The 15789-nt window shown below is 38.9% G+C and overlaps 1 protein-coding gene across 3 annotated transcripts in view; it reads right to left on the bottom strand.

The window, feature by feature from the left end:
• TENM3 (teneurin transmembrane protein 3) overlaps positions 1-15789 on the bottom strand; it is a 1496942-nt gene that overhangs the window by 331066 nt on the left and 1150087 nt on the right. Inside the window, exon 1 of one of the 3 annotated variants that reach the window (XM_073902283.1) lies at positions 15091-15107. The exons of 1 other annotated variant lie outside the window; for it this stretch is intronic. The gene's annotated coding sequence lies outside the window, so the exon portion shown is untranslated. Of the gene's footprint in view, positions 1-14402; positions 14525-15090; positions 15108-15789 lie in introns of those variants that run through there. One more of the 3 variants, XM_073902281.1, reaches the window with a different exon arrangement.

Below are 15789 nucleotides of genomic sequence, written 5' to 3'. Positions count from 1 at the left end.
TGTTGTGAGCTACCCGGTTTATAATTTGTTAAAGTAACCCTAGGGAACCATACATCCTCAAATGCCTAAGAAACCAGCCAATGAAGCATTACATCTTTCTTGGGCCAGTACAGGGCCTTGTTTTTTGTTTTCATCTACTCTTTGGTGATTTACACTACAATGGGAACTTAGTCATCAACCTAACAGTCTAGTACTACCACTCAAAATGGTATTACATTTTGGCTTCAACTTCCAGTAATGATTTAGCTTGGTCTATGTTTAATAAAGTTTGATACAGAAATGAGATCTGGATCCACCTCTGTTTCTGTAAGAAATAGAACAGAACAGGGGCGCCTGGGTGGCTCAGTCGTTCAGCGTCTGCCTTCGGCTCAGGTCATGATCCCAGGGTCCTGGGATCGAGCCCCACATCGGGCTCCCTGCTCACTGGGAAGCCTGCTTCTCCCTCTCCCGCTCCCCCTGCTTGTGTTCCTTCTCTCGCTGTGTCTCTCTCTGTCAAATAAATAGAATATTGAAAAAAAAAAAAGAAAAATAGAACAACATTCTCAATAAAAATTTTAAAACAAAAACCATTTTATTTTTACAAGAAACTGGTCAATATGTATTAATGTGTTATAAGCACTATAGGGTTATAAAAGAACTATTGTTTTGTTTACTTTCCTACTATGCGGTATACTTATTAGTGAATTTCTTCTATCTTATATTAATTAAGCACTGATGCCAAACACATAGTAAGTACTCAACAAGTATTTCTTAAATTAGAGTGAATACTCTAACAGTACACTACTATTATAAAATACCTGGGGACAGTGATTTCCAATTCTCTAAGACATTTATTTGCCCCCAAAACATTTTAGTGTTTTACTAGTTTGTATAAAACCACCACAAACATTTGTTTTACTATGAGCAACTCTTTCCTTAAGAAAGAGTTTCCTTTAACTATTAGAAGATAGCATTAATGGGTTATGGAGATATTGTACTCAACTCTCCTAAGAGTTTTTAATCAATATCCCCTCCCCGTGCCCCATCCCAAAAAATGTCAAAAGCATTACGAAGAAATTCTGTCTCTAAAATATGCCAAGGAAAGTTCATAGACTAAAAACCAAGTAAATTCAGGGAGTAAGTATTAAAAGAATGCACATGCTTAGGCAGATAACTGGGGGAGGCATATATTCAAAAAGCTTCGAATCAACAAACAAAAAATACAAATATATTAATCTTACCTATATACAAAATGACATTAAATGATTATAAAGTAGTAAGATAATTAAATAAAAACAGAATTATGGTTCTCTCACAGAATCCATCTAAAACCTATTATTTCTTTGAAATAATCTCTCTACAGCATGAAAAGCCTAAAGGCTTTTATTCTGTAATTTTGTAACTTTTAAAACTCTAATTCAATATCATGTAGAACTACTCGTTACTGCCGTATTCAGCGTAAGCCTGGTTCATATTTTAGTACTTTTAACTCATTTTGAGACTAAATTTATTGTAAAATTTCCTTTAAAAAGTTTTAAATCTGGCAAGTGTAGTAAAATCAGGACTCCTTTGAATCACAGATGAATATTTTATATTTTATGAAACTCGTTATTTCATGAGTACAGTATCTCTAGCTTTTATCTTTTCAACTGTGAGGAAAACATCTCTAAATCTAAAGGTTAATGATTTGCTGACAATTACAAATGTTTATGAAAGAGTGGCAATTGCTTGGTCTATTTAAGAACATTTATTCCTTAATATTTTATTAATCACAGTAAGAGCCTCTGTTACATTTAATGAATAGCACTTTTTTCAGGAAAAGACTTACACAAATAAGAGATACTTGGGCTAACGTACTCTACCAATTGCACTATTGAACCAAAGTACAGCAATATGCTGGCAACACATGCAAGGACTAATATTGTGAGCAAAATTCAGACAATAGTGGGTTACCTCGCAGTTTTTGCAAAGGCTTCATCCAATAATGTTCTTTATGTGACATCTCATTTCAAGGTGGTCTCACAGAACCAGACAGAATGACACTGTGAATTTCTTTCCCTTTGCTTTTAAATGACAAAATGACAAACGCTTTTTTTGCTTTTGTTTTTGTTTTAATTCACAAGACAATGGCTTTCATATAGAGCTAGGGACCCTTAAAAATTTCATCACTGTTTTTTCCAACTACTACAAAAATATCAAGTAAATGTAAGTGGTCCTTTTCCAGCCAGTCTGGAATGATGTCCTCATGACATCATGACGACATGAGCGATCTTCCCCCAAACACATTCTATCACTGTGTTCTATGCCAAATCCCCAGTGGACTCCAGATGGACACCTGAATCCTTTCATCTGAGATTCAAGGTCTTCCATGTCCTGGCGTCCAGCGACTTTTTTAGCCTTATCTTCCAAAATTCTCTTTCATGAACTTCATGCTCCAAGCAGATTATTTGATATTTTTTCAAATATACTGCTCACATTCCAACTTCTGCAACTTTGCTCATGCGCTTCCCTCTGCCTAGAATGCCTCCCCTCTGTCACCTGTCCATAACCCTACTGCTTCTTCCATTGGGCTCGATATTTTCTTGATATGGCGCTATGAGTTGGCGCTACTTTCTGAGTAGAAGAGAGAGAAAATCCCTGAGGAAGATAATTTGTCTTTTTGAAGAGAAAAGTCAAAGGCAGGGAAACTAATGAGGAGATACTATAAAACATGACTGTAATTGCATTATAGTAGGTAAATCCAAAAAACTTCTGGTTTGTAGAATCACTACTTTATGACTAATGATTGAATATCTACAAATAAATGGAAAGAAACTAGTCTAAATGGACTCAAAATTACATGATTATGAATAGGATGATAAAGAGCATACCAGGTGGCACGTAGTAGGCTTTCAATGAATGTTGAAATTCACTTTTTAAAATTCACGAACTGATTTTCCTTACTAAACCAGTAACTGCCTAAAATACACGATAGTCAATTATATATTGATTTCTGATTTTACAGCCAGAGGAAAAAAACTGCTATACAGTAATCATGACCAAGTACAGTGACTTACACTCAGTGATTACTGGGTTAAAAATCTCTTTTTACAGAGAAATCGGTTCAACGCTAACAATTTCACTAACAATTTCCCTGCATTTAAGGGAAGGACGAGTTGTGTGTAATAAATAGCACACACAGAACCAGGTCATAAAAGGTTGTTAACTTCAGATCTCTTGCTTTATTTGAAAGAAATTAAATGTTACAGAGAGAGCGAAACACCACTGCCCCTGCTCCTGTCTTTCTCCCCTTCCCTTCGTCTGTCTTTCCATATACTGCCACTCCGTGTGACTGCCCTTTACCCCTCCCAGGCCCACAGCTTCAGTATTTTCCAGTGGGCTTCACTCGCCACCTCAAATGTGTTAGCCTATTGTAAAAGCAGGCTTATTTAGGTGGCTGACATCTATTTTGGCAATGGAATCAGGCGCTCCGATACTGACATCTGACCAGATTACGACTGACTAAATCATTTAAAAAAATGTAACTGAGGAATTCTCCTAAGCAGAGCAGATTTTTATATACTAAAATTTTATTCTTGGTGAACTTAAGAAATAGAGAAATAATTTAATGTAATATACCAAATTTACCTTTATTCCCTCCTAACGTCCTCTGTCCTACGGTCACAATGGTGACTTATTCTCGTATCAGAGCCTGGAACTACTTATCTCTTCTTCACAGTATTTCTTTTTCCACACTGCACAGATTAATAAAATCTTCAAGTGGTCTCCTTCCAATGAGATACCTCGTTAGAGTTTAAAGTATACCTCAGGAACTTAGAAGTGGATATCTTGGTATTGCTAATTGACATATTCCTGGAAATGGGGGGGTCAGAAAAGAATTTTACAAAATATATACAAGGAGATGTTCTTTTAAATGAAAAGATACTATCAGCTGTCTTTGCCCATGAATATACTTTAAAAATCTTTAATACTGAATTCTACCCATGTTCTTCCTCAATGGAGGTAGGAAGATATTATATGTTTACAATTCTAATGCCTCCCTCTTGAGAAACTGAGGCATTATGAAATAAACGTTATTAATAAGCATTTTCAGGTGTTTATACTGATATCTGAGCATGAAAGTAAATAACTTTTTTTCAACTTATGAAAGACCTGGCATCCGAATCCTCTATTCCTAACTGGAAGCATAAAAGGAAAGATTGAGCTTAGCTTTCTGAGTGAAATGTAATATGCATGAAATTTAAATATACTTTAAAGAAATCAAACATATCATCAGACACAGACCTTAGTAGTTTAAAAAGGTCTCAGAACCATTTATTTATTTTTTTTCAGAACCATTTAAAATAAACAACTGTATATTAAAATCAACTATAAAGCTTTAGTTTCTAAATTTTGAAATTTTAATTGTTCTGCCCATTAAGGACACCATTTGTGGGCTCAGTCTTGAATCTCGACATGTAAAAAGGAGCTCTCATGTAATGCCACTCAGCTCTTAAAAATACCAGAATTCACCCAGATGACTATTACTGCCTTCAAAGGGCCATCTCAGGGGTTACCGTCTTTTCTTCTCTTTTGAAAAGGAACTCACAGAATATATTTAACTGTGGTAAATATTCTCTCTCTCGCTGCATATAGATCTAATTTTATGAAATAGCCAAATGTTGGTCAGTTGAGGCCTGGGAAGGAAGTAAATAAACTAGCCAAATTGGCATTTGATGAAAATGAAACATGCCTATATGACAAGAGCTATTCTTATCTGTGTCTTGCAAATAAACTCAGTTTCAAAAGAGTAGTTTCAAAGAAGTTTGGTTAAGGTACTACAACGGGAACATGGGAAGAGTAACAATCTACTTATAATGAAGACAACCACCTTCACTTTCAGGATCTCTATTACAACTAAAGGCCAAATTAGCAAGCATACATGGCCCACAGTACATTAGCCACTTCCCCGGAAGCTGGTGAGTAGGGTATACTTCTCCCAGAGTTCCTCTGCAGGGGATGCTTTCTCTTCTTATTCCTTAGGCAAGCTGAATTAACCCCCAAAAAAGCCAGTGCAGAGCCCCAGATTCCCTAACCAATGACACCTTCACAAAAAAATGCAAATATAATAGGCACAGAAGAAGCAGATGTGGCATGTACATAAAAATAAGCTAACCCTGTAGCACAATATGTAAAAGCTTACTATATATTTTATCGTGCATAATGTTTTATTACCATTTTAAGTTTTTTTCCCCAGTAATTTTAAATCCACAGAAGAAATTTTAAAGAACCTCTATTAGAATCCATAGTTTGAAGCCATTGATCTGGTTTATCTCCTTTCACAAGTACAATTCCGACTCAGGCAACTTTCCCAAGGTCACACAACCAGATAATAGTTTAAATGCTAATTTGTTTGACTCCTAAGCAGAAGTTCTTAGCAGACCAAAACTATGAAAAAAACAAGAACACCAACAGATTAGCCTTGGGCACAAAGGAGTAAACACAAATATAATTTATCATTTTGCCAGGTTCAATACATACCATTTTGATGTGTTAATAGCCTTTAACAGTTAAGGCATTAGCCATCAATTAAATAAACAAACCATTAAATAGGGACTAGAACTGTCAATAAAGGAATAATCTACTAATTTTCTAATCAATGATGCTAATCATTGCTGGATATTAATCAGGGAGTGGACATTAGCCATAGCATAGATAATCATTTATAATTATGGTTCACTAAAAAAAAAATTCTAAATGATATTAAAAACAGAGTACAATACTAAACACATATTCACTAGTAAGTACTTGTTGATAAATGCTTTGCCTTGAACAAATGGAAATATTTGTAACATTCATTGATTACAACATTTACAGGTTAGAAACAGGCATATTTCTCTTCTACAACAGTAAAGAAAACCTACGTGTGAAGCAAAGTTAGGACTAAAGTAAAAACAAAACCCAATCTGACTTAAACTGGAGGCAGAATTCAGTCATGAAGGATAGAACTTTGAAATTAGGACCAACCTGTCCTTGTACTTAAGTAAATGAATAACCTTACACAAATTACTTAATCTCTTTAAGCCTCAATTTTCTCATCTATAAAATAGGGAGTAAGAATATTTACTTCATAAACTGCCTGCTACATCTTGGGTCTTTTAAAATGCCATAATAATAGTTTCTAATGTAAAAAGCAGACTGGAAGTCAGGGGTTCTGGGGCCCCGTTACTTCTTAAGGGAGGGATGTCCAGTCCTTCTGTCATTCCCAAGGGAGGCAGGAGCTCACCTCAGGTGCGTGCTTTACCTCTAACCAGCAACTTACTTACCTGTTTTATGCCTCAGTTTCCCCATCTTTAAAATGGAGATTATAAGAGCACTGACCTCCATGAGTTGTTCTTGAGATAAAATATCTGTATAAAGAGTTTAGCACAGAGACTACCATTTAGTAAACACTTAATAAACGTTGGCTAGTATTAGGCCTTGCTTCTCCAGTTTATAAAATGTGTAGTCTGGATTAGGGGATCTCCAAGCTTCACTTCAGTTCTGAAAATGTCTAATCCTACTCACTTTCACAGAAGTTAGTAAAACTGGTTTTTAAAATTTTGGGGTTTTTTTTACTCCTAAGGTCAAAGAAGAGGGGGCAAGAGAACAGAAATATGGGGTTTCCTTTCCAACACTCCCCATCTATTAACCCTCTGGTGACAAAAACCCTGAAGGTGTACTAGTTCTTCCTTCAATTGATCGCGTTAAAGAATACGTCTCCCCTACATTAGTCACTTAGAAGAGTCTCATTAGATGTGACGTTTGCCAGTTTAAAAAAAATTAGAATCACAGGTATCTTTACTGGTATTTTTAAGTTTCAAATGTATCTATGCATGCAATGTCAGCATTTTTTTCTTATTCAAATTTAGTGTTATGACTCAATGAACTCCTGGCTCCTTTTAAAAGTCCTTAACTGTGGAAATTAACATTTTGCTTCACCTGAACACCTAACACCTATTGGAACCCTGCTACCACAAATTCTCGCCTGACCATAAATGCAAAGAAATGAAGGTATTAAGCCAAAAAAGGCTTTTCTGAGAGGCCCAAACTAAGAAAGCTAATAAAAGTAGCTCTGAGAATAGTCTTTGCTCACAAGCTTCCTATTCCTATTTTATGCAAAAATTACAGTAACAACAAAATAACCTTGGCTGTTTAATGACAGGATAATAAGTGAAAGTAGGAGCATGACAAGAAAGAAAAACGGAAAACCTATCTTGAAAATTACATCTAGAGCTGCACATGGAATTAACAATTCTTACAGGAAGGAACGTGATATCTGGGACAGGTCTGGAATCACACAATACCACGTTCAGATCACTGTTTTACCATTTAAGACCTGTGTAACCTTGAATTACCTTAACCTCTCAAGGAACAATTTTCCCATCAGTAAAACGGAGAAACCCCTTCTAAAAGGGAGGTTGTGAGAATAAAATGAAATGATATGGATAAAACGCTGTGCATAGTAAGGGCCCCAAGTAATGGTAATATTAAGTATCATTATCTGGTGTCTTGGATTGGGAATACTTAGCCCTCACCCGCTCCTGGATAAATTATTGTATTGGGACATGGAACAACAGAACTGACGTTCGTGATGATGATCTTCTGTTACCAAGAAGTTAAATTATAATTAATCTACTTTGTTCTCTACGCATTCAGCAAACCCTTGTTGAATGACTACTGTTTCCTCAGCATTGCGGTTAGTGCTGGTATGTAAAGATGAACAAGACAGAGCTGTGACCTGAAAGAACTTGTCCCCCTAGTGGGGGAGAGAGAACCTTAAAGAAATGATGAGAGTACAAAGTGCTAAGTGTGGCATAGAAACATGCACCAGGTGCTACAGAAGTTTTAGACGCCAGCTCCGCTGGACGCAGTCGGTTAAGGCTTCAGACAGAAGATGTCAACAGAAGTTGGCTCTTGAAAGAGCTGTGACAGGGTAAGAAAGGGCCTAAGTAGCATGGACTAAGGGAAAATGTCGAAGCATGGGTGGAGACATATGAACCCGCAGGAGAAATGGAGGGATAGGTGGGGTCATGAAAGGTCTGATGAGACATACTAAAGAATTTGGACTTGATCCGAAAAACATAACGAAGACGTGATGCAGGGCTGTACCAGGGTCAGAGCTGTGAGTCAGAATGACAACTAGGATGACAGTTTGGAAGCTGGAGGAAAGAAGAGACAGAGGAGGGAGACCACGTGAAAAGAGCCTGAACTTCGCCCCTCCCCGCCCCCCCAGCCTGGGAAGAGTAGGGGGAGACTGGGGAGTTTGTAATTCCTTTCAAATGCATTTCAATTCAATATGTTTGTTTTTAAACTAAAAAGTCCTTAAAGTACTAAATCCCTGGCGATCCACAAAGTCTGACTCTCCTGTCATAACTCTTTTTGGTGATTTTGAGTTCCTTTTAGATTTTACTGATACATAATTCATAGCAAGATGATAAGGCGGTATCTCCGATAAGGTCTGAAATAGTATTCTAGGTATTTTGATAATGGGCCATTTTTTTTTCTTTCTTATGATAAGATCTGTACTTTGTTCTGATTAAATATAAGAAAAGAGAAGTCAGTAGAAAGTAAAACATAAGCTAACCTCCAATCAGTGAGGTTTGACAGCTTTGCCTAGGAAAACAAAAACTGTTGTACGCAGCACTTAACTGCTCTAACGAGGGTTTCCAAAAAGGTTAGATCTTGTACTCTTTAATAAAACTCTTCCTATTACTGAACAATATTTGTTCAAATATTGAAGCAGGAATTTCATTTTAATGGAGTTGATAGAAAATGCCTCATGAGGGACGTACTGACCATAAAGTTAAGAAACATAAATTATAAATCTTTTGGTTTTAACTTTTTAAGAAAAGTGATGACTGTAGACAGCAGCAACAGAACTATTAAAAGTTGAATAACCTTCAAGTAAACATACTTAGGCACTTGTTAAAACAAACATTATTCCCAATGCTAAAATTGAGGCTCGCAAGTCTCCCCTCTTAATAGCTTAAAAACAGTTTCAAAAGTAGCAGGATAGCAGCTTCTTTGCAGAGAGACTAATCATCATGATTAAAAGATCCTTAAAAGCAAATACAGAATGGTCAGTCAGCCTGATCACCTTAATTTTTAATGAAGGAATATCTTCAGACATATCAATGTATGAAACAAACGTGGGAAGGAAAATCTCCTGTCATGAAAAAAAACTAATTTTAATGTTCACCTTCACTCTGATGATCCACAATTGCAGGCAATAATATTTGAAAACAGAAAAAAAAAGGAAATATGATAAAATGGTATCAATCTGTCAGTGATAAAACAAGCAGGGTGGCTGTCATAAAGTAGCCAAATGGCTTTTTCCACCTCCATCAAGGTCACTTTACTGATGATGGGCTCAATAAGATGATAATGCATTTAACCACTTTCCTTGCATCTGACTTCGACCTCACAAATCCAAATGGCCTTGTTTAACTACGCCTTTTAGCATTTCCCTGAACAAAGATAATTAAGGAGATGTACTGCCCCCTACAATCACAGGAATTGCAAGACAAATAAACTTTTAAGAGCACAGCCAGGTGTCTATTCCACTAATGCACAACTTTTAAGCAGGAGGTAAAATGAAATAATGGTTAAATAATTATAAAAGGTTAACAATGTTAAATTTGTTATAAACGGTAATTGTTTTCTTTAAAAGAAAAAGCATAAAAAGAGTTCCAGGCTACATTTCACAGGTCTCTGGACAGCAGGTCCTCTCTCTCTCTCTGCCGGAAATAGTTGGAAGACTATGGAGAAAAGGTACCATGCAGAAACTAACATGAAAAAAAATTCATGAAAACTCCCACATGTCATTTTAATTTAAAAAATTTTAGGGTGATATATATGTGTATATATATATATATATATATATATATAAATAAATAAGCCTGAAGTGTTTTTCCATATTAGTTCTATATTAGTCATTTTGGTATACTCTCTAATCCATTCTGCCTTGGAAATATACAAAGCAAGATGTTTATGGGAACCAGTGTTTAATGTTAAGAGAGGGAAATAACTCTTAAGAGAGAAACTCTTTTTCTTTTAAATACTGTAGTACGTGGTTTCCCAAATCTTACTATTATTTAGATGTGACGTACGCTCAAATATCTGTGTGTACTTTTTAATTTTTATTCTTCCCTTGTGAAATGAATTTATCGTCAGTAATATGTATGCCATAAACTATTTCTAGGATACCAAAGAGGTAATTATTCTCACCCTACTGTAGTAAAAATTAAAAAGTAGATATTTCAAAACTTAAACACATAGGATTTGTAACGGAATAGGTAGGTTTGTAACTAAAAATCAACATATACATTTTAAGACAACTGGTTTCTTAAATATTAAAATATATACCATGTCAAAACTGCTAAAACCATATATAATCAAATAACTGGTACACATCAAATTATTACTCTCTATGGGAAAAATTTTTTTGACATGTCAAAAACAACTCATTACCAATACCTAAACTCACACAGCTTAAAAGGCCTTAGACATAATTGAGTATTACAACAACTTTTTATTTAAGACAAACTATTACCAGAGTCATATTACTTTCATTTATTCTATATTATTTACTAGAGAAATCTGCAATGCCAATCTGATAAATGTAAATATAATGTCTAACGTAGAATACCTTATTTAAAGAAAGAATTAAGTGTTATTTTGGCTTTAACGTATTCACTATTTGAGGATATAGCATTACTTCAATATGATTATAGCCAAAACAGCACTTAGGATTGATAACTTAACATCCATATTTATATGCTTGAGACTCTTTCAAATCAACGTGATACAGCAAAATTATGCTAAGTAATCCTCATCTAAAACTGTGGGAACCTGAACGCCCTGGCTCTTCTCTTCTCTTCCTCTAACCTCCCCATCTCTCTCTTCCTTTCTCTCTGCCCGGAAGTTCCAACACCTTTATTTGTGACTGCTCTTGGATTAGCTAAAAATCAGATCACTGCAAAATCTAACTCTTTAAACACTCTCACAGTTATGACTAGGTTTTTAGCCAAAACTATGCAGAAGTTCTGATCTAACTCAGAAGGGTACAGCTTACATTGATAGTCAACAAACAAACAAACTATGGTCTGTAATCACTTACTTTTTCACTTGGACATAGCACTCGATGTCCTTCATGGTACCAAATTCACAACATCCAAACATCCTTAAGGGAGAATATCCTATTTCTCAAGAGTTTGGCACGAAAGCACTCACATCCAGGATAAGATGCAGTAACTTCAGCCATACTTTAAACTACCCATCTATGTGGGTAATGCACGTATACATATATATATATATATATATATATTTGCACAGAGAATAAGAAATCCATAGTAAAGCAATAATATATTGGTGTAAAATTTAAACTTTTTCAATATGAGGAAAAGTTAATAAAAATTACTCATTTAGATAAAGATTTAAAACAAATATAATGTCCTATATTTAGCTTTTACATCGGGATTGTTAGAAAGGTGGTTAAAAATCTTCATTCACAGTTGTCTAAAGTCCAAAAAACAAAATATAAACATAAAGAGACTGATGTTCCAAAGCCCAATCTCTTAATTGCTGATCAGAGCTGAAAATAGATCTTTTTTTCTCCACTAATTGAATGAGTCTTGTTAAACCTTTTGAAATGCACTTTAGAAAATGCAAGAATACGGCTTAGAACAGGTTCTTTAATTTGGGTCATTTTCTGTTACTTGCAGTAGTGACGGGTGCTTAGCAACGCTGTTCTGGTGGCCCTTTTAAGGAAATGAATACCTGGAATACAGCATTTTAATCTATTTTATGGCATTAATTATCAAGATCACTGTATTTTAGACAGTGCCTCCTTTGCCACTTTCCTACATTATTAAAGAAAGGAGTCCCGTGATTAATTAAATGTATTATTTCAGATGACAGAAGATCCTGTGCACGCCGTTTTCCAAGTAAGAAAAAAAATAAGGACATAAAAACTAGTAGTAAATAGAAGTCACAGAGAGCGTTAGTTTAAATGTTTAGACAAGGATCTTCCACTGAAAATCAGGAGTCCATATTAAGTCACTTTTATTTTTCTAAGTCTTTAGGAGGAATTAAATTCTATGATGCCACACATTAGGCCGCTGATATCTAGGAAACATGATGCGACACAGCCAACATGTAATCAGATTTTATTTGGTACTTAAAGATTTGCAGAAGGTTTTAAATATTGATTTTATGAAAGAAGGCTTGCACATGAGAAATGTTAACAAGAATATCATTTAAATTACGACCAAGTTATTCACTTCATGTTTGTTTTAACATGCCCAAATGATCAACTACCAGGAAGACAAGGAAGCAAGGTAAAATAGAAAGCTACCAAGTAGTTTTTAAGAAATCGAACTGCCATGTTACACTCTGTAAATACGTCCATTCACCTCTTCCTGATAATCAGCACAACAGGTTCAAGAAGCTAGGAATTAAAAACATTTGGAACACTCCCTTCTTCCTCTGATCTCAGTTATCATTGTTAGAAGTACAACTCTCCTAACTTCTTCCTCCTGATGGCACAATTCCTTTTAGATTTCATGTCCTGGAGAAGGAAGGTGACACTCTCCCCTATCACCATTCCTGTCTATGTTCACAGCTAATAAGACATCAAGTGACTCCCTCTTTGTCTAGAATGCACCCTAATTTCAGTCTTTAATGGCCAATTTTTTAAAGCTTTTAACACTTAGCCTCCAAAGATGAGAAAGAAACCAGGTTAACAACCTGAAATCATATTTTTAAAGTTTCAGTGTATCAGTTACTATATAATCAGCATCTCTTTAAATTAAACATATTTCATATTTGATCTCAAATTTATCACCAAATTGTGTAAATCACAGTCTAAAAGGGGTAACACCAAAATTTCACAAGTTTTTTTAACCTTTTAAGACAGACGGACATTGTTTGGGGCTTGGGGGTTTTGAAGAATACAGTTGCATTTTAATGCCGGGGAATCCGCTGGGGGAAAAAAAAATGTGTGGTACACACAGTATATGCTGAACTAAAATACTCTCCTCCTGAGAGGGAGGCTTACTAAGTTAGCTGTATTTCCATAATGCCTTCTCTGGATATTTTCTGTCCTTTCTTAAGGACTACTTTAACAATTAGCACACAGAGGTCTCTGGATGAAGCTCTGAAACATTTAAAACCAGAGAACAAAAGGTTTATTTTAAAAATGAAAACCTTGGCTTGTACAACTCCAGACGTGAATCTGCTTTCAATTACCGAAAGTATTTCCACTTCAGTGGAAAGGGATCAAATCTTCAACTACACCATCTTAAGGCACTGAATTTGATTATATTAGGCTTTCAGAAGACAGAATGACTTTGACACAGGCACATATATACTGTACGTATCATTTATGAGATATTCCAGAGAGATAGAGACGCCAGCACGGAAAGGGAGGAAATGTGACTTCTCCTTCTCAGAGCTGCCACAGATCTTTGTTTTATTTTATGGACATACACACATAAATGGTAAAAAATGAGTTTTACTTTCATAGACAGTGCGCACGTTTTTCCCAATCATCCCCCCCCCCCCGCCCCAACTCTTTTTCCAGGAGTAACCTGCGTGGAAGCACCACGGACGGCAAAGTTGCATTTCTTCTAGAGACTCTGCTGTTTAAAACCCTCTCCTGGCAAAAATCGCACACTAAGTATTTCGCAAGAGAGAAACCGCTCCTTTAATTAGCACGATTATTTTGTACCTCGTTCCCCATTAAGCAATCAGTATGATGGATTTTAGTTAATGGAACCAAAGGGCTAATTAACTTAAGCTCAACGCAGATTTTAAAACATATCCAAGACAAAAATGATCAAAAATCTCTACTGCTAACATCTGCTCCGAACGAGTCCAACAAGATACATCGCAAAAGTCACAGGGAAAAGACAGCTTTACCTCACGGATTAGGACTGTATACTACCCATTAAGAAAAAAAAAAAAAATCCACCTAATTAAAAATACCGGGAACAAAAGACTCCGTTCTCCCCGCGGCTACCTGCACCACTCCGAGTGACGAAGAGTAATCGAGAAAGTTCAGCCTTTACCTCCTCCAAACCCTTAAATTTGGTCCCTCAGGGGTTAAAAAGCCACCTCATTTCTGATGCTAATGTGGCCTCTGCAGCGATTCTAACCCGCGCCGAGCCTCCTCCCATTCCGACACCACCGGGGAGAAAAGCGGGGCCGCCGCCGCCGCCGCCGTCCCCGAGTGCGGGCGGGCGAGCAAGCGAGCGAACGAGCGAGCGACCCCGCCGCCCGAGGAGCCGCGCCGGGAGCCGCGCCGGGAACCGTGCGGGGAGTCGCGCTCCGCCCGGCCGCCCAGGCCCCGGCCGCCGCCCCCGCCGCCGCCCCCGCCGCCGCCGCCGCCGCCGCTCACCCACCTTGCCGCGGCGCGCCCTCGCTGTGGCCGTGCGGAGCCGAGCCCGGCGCTGCCAAGTTGCCTCGGTCTGGAGCGTATCATGTTACAGCGCCGGGCTCGCGGCTCCGGCTGCGAGCGGCAGCCAGACATGATAGGCTGAGGCTCCTCTGTTTACACCCGGCCGCGGAGGGGGCGGCGGAGGCGCTTAACCCCTTCGCGCCGGGCCGGGCTGCCGCCGCCGCCGCCGCCGCCGCCGCCCCGCCAGCCCTGCGCCCCGCCGCCGCCGCGGCTGGAAGAGGCGGCCCGGAGCGGCCACCGCCTTCTGACCCCTCCTTCCACACAGACAGACAGACAGACACACACACACGCGCGCGCGCGCGCCGGGGCATTTTAACAGACGTGCCCCGAACGAAGAGTGCGAAAACTGCACCAAAAACTGGTTACAGGCATGCTTTAAAGACCCTGATAGAAGGTATTCCACACACACACACACACACACACACACACACACACACACACGCCCACAGGCAGGCCATAAAACATCGCTATTCTCTAATGTGGTTTTGCGGGTTGCTGTAGATTTTTCAAAATAGGTTTTCTCTATAAGCGCTACTTTGCCGTGCTCACAAAAGAACCTCTTTCCCCGCACATGAATGAATCCCGACCCCCGATCCGCCACCATTCAGGCATCACCCAGCTGAGCTGTTTACTTAGTCCGAGGGACACTGATGGCCATGCTCCCCCGGCCTCAGCGCAACTAAGTGCTCTCGTTCGCAGGACGCGCTGCTCGGGAGAGGTGGGTGTCTCGGGGGCGGGAGGGGCCGGGGACCCGGCCTGCAGTCGAGCGCCGGCGGGGCGCGCGCGCTCCTCGCGCCGGTGCGGCTGGCGGCCGCGGCGGGGACCCGCTCGGCCCCGCCGGCCCCCCGGGGCTCGCCCAGTGCAGTAGGCCGGCGGCCGCGCCGCGCCCCCCTCCTCCGGCTGCCGTTGGGGACCCCCGCGAACGCCCGGGAGAGGGCCAGCCGCGCACTCCGCGGAGGGAAGAAGGTCCCTGGGGCTGGGGCTGGGGCGGGGGGGTGGTGGGTGCTCCAGTGGTCGGGGCGAACTCTAAATGATGTGCCAGGGCTGCACAACCCTGACCTGGAATAGCTAATGTAGTGTTCTAACTAGCTTTACTTTGAAATGAAAGATACTTCAGTATTGCAGTACTTAACGTTTTTCTTTAAAAACTGTCCTTTCCCCCTCCCCCTCCAGATCCACTTTTCTCATGATTTTTGTATTGCCTCCAGTCCAACGTCCCTCCTCCTAATTTTTTTTTTCTAGAACATTCCATCCCCCTCAGCTTCTTCCTCCATTAAACTGAGACTTGAATGACTGTGTGTTCGTGAGTTTTGGGATTCAGCGTGCTTTCT

Source organism: Callorhinus ursinus, unplaced genomic scaffold (genome assembly GCF_003265705.2).
Source record: "Callorhinus ursinus isolate GAN/ISIS: 27379988/994484 unplaced genomic scaffold, GSC_fseal_2.0 scaffold17, whole genome shotgun sequence".
Taxonomy (NCBI): Eukaryota; Metazoa; Chordata; class Mammalia; order Carnivora; family Otariidae; genus Callorhinus; species Callorhinus ursinus.
This window is presented reverse-complemented; position numbering and strand designations above follow the sequence as displayed.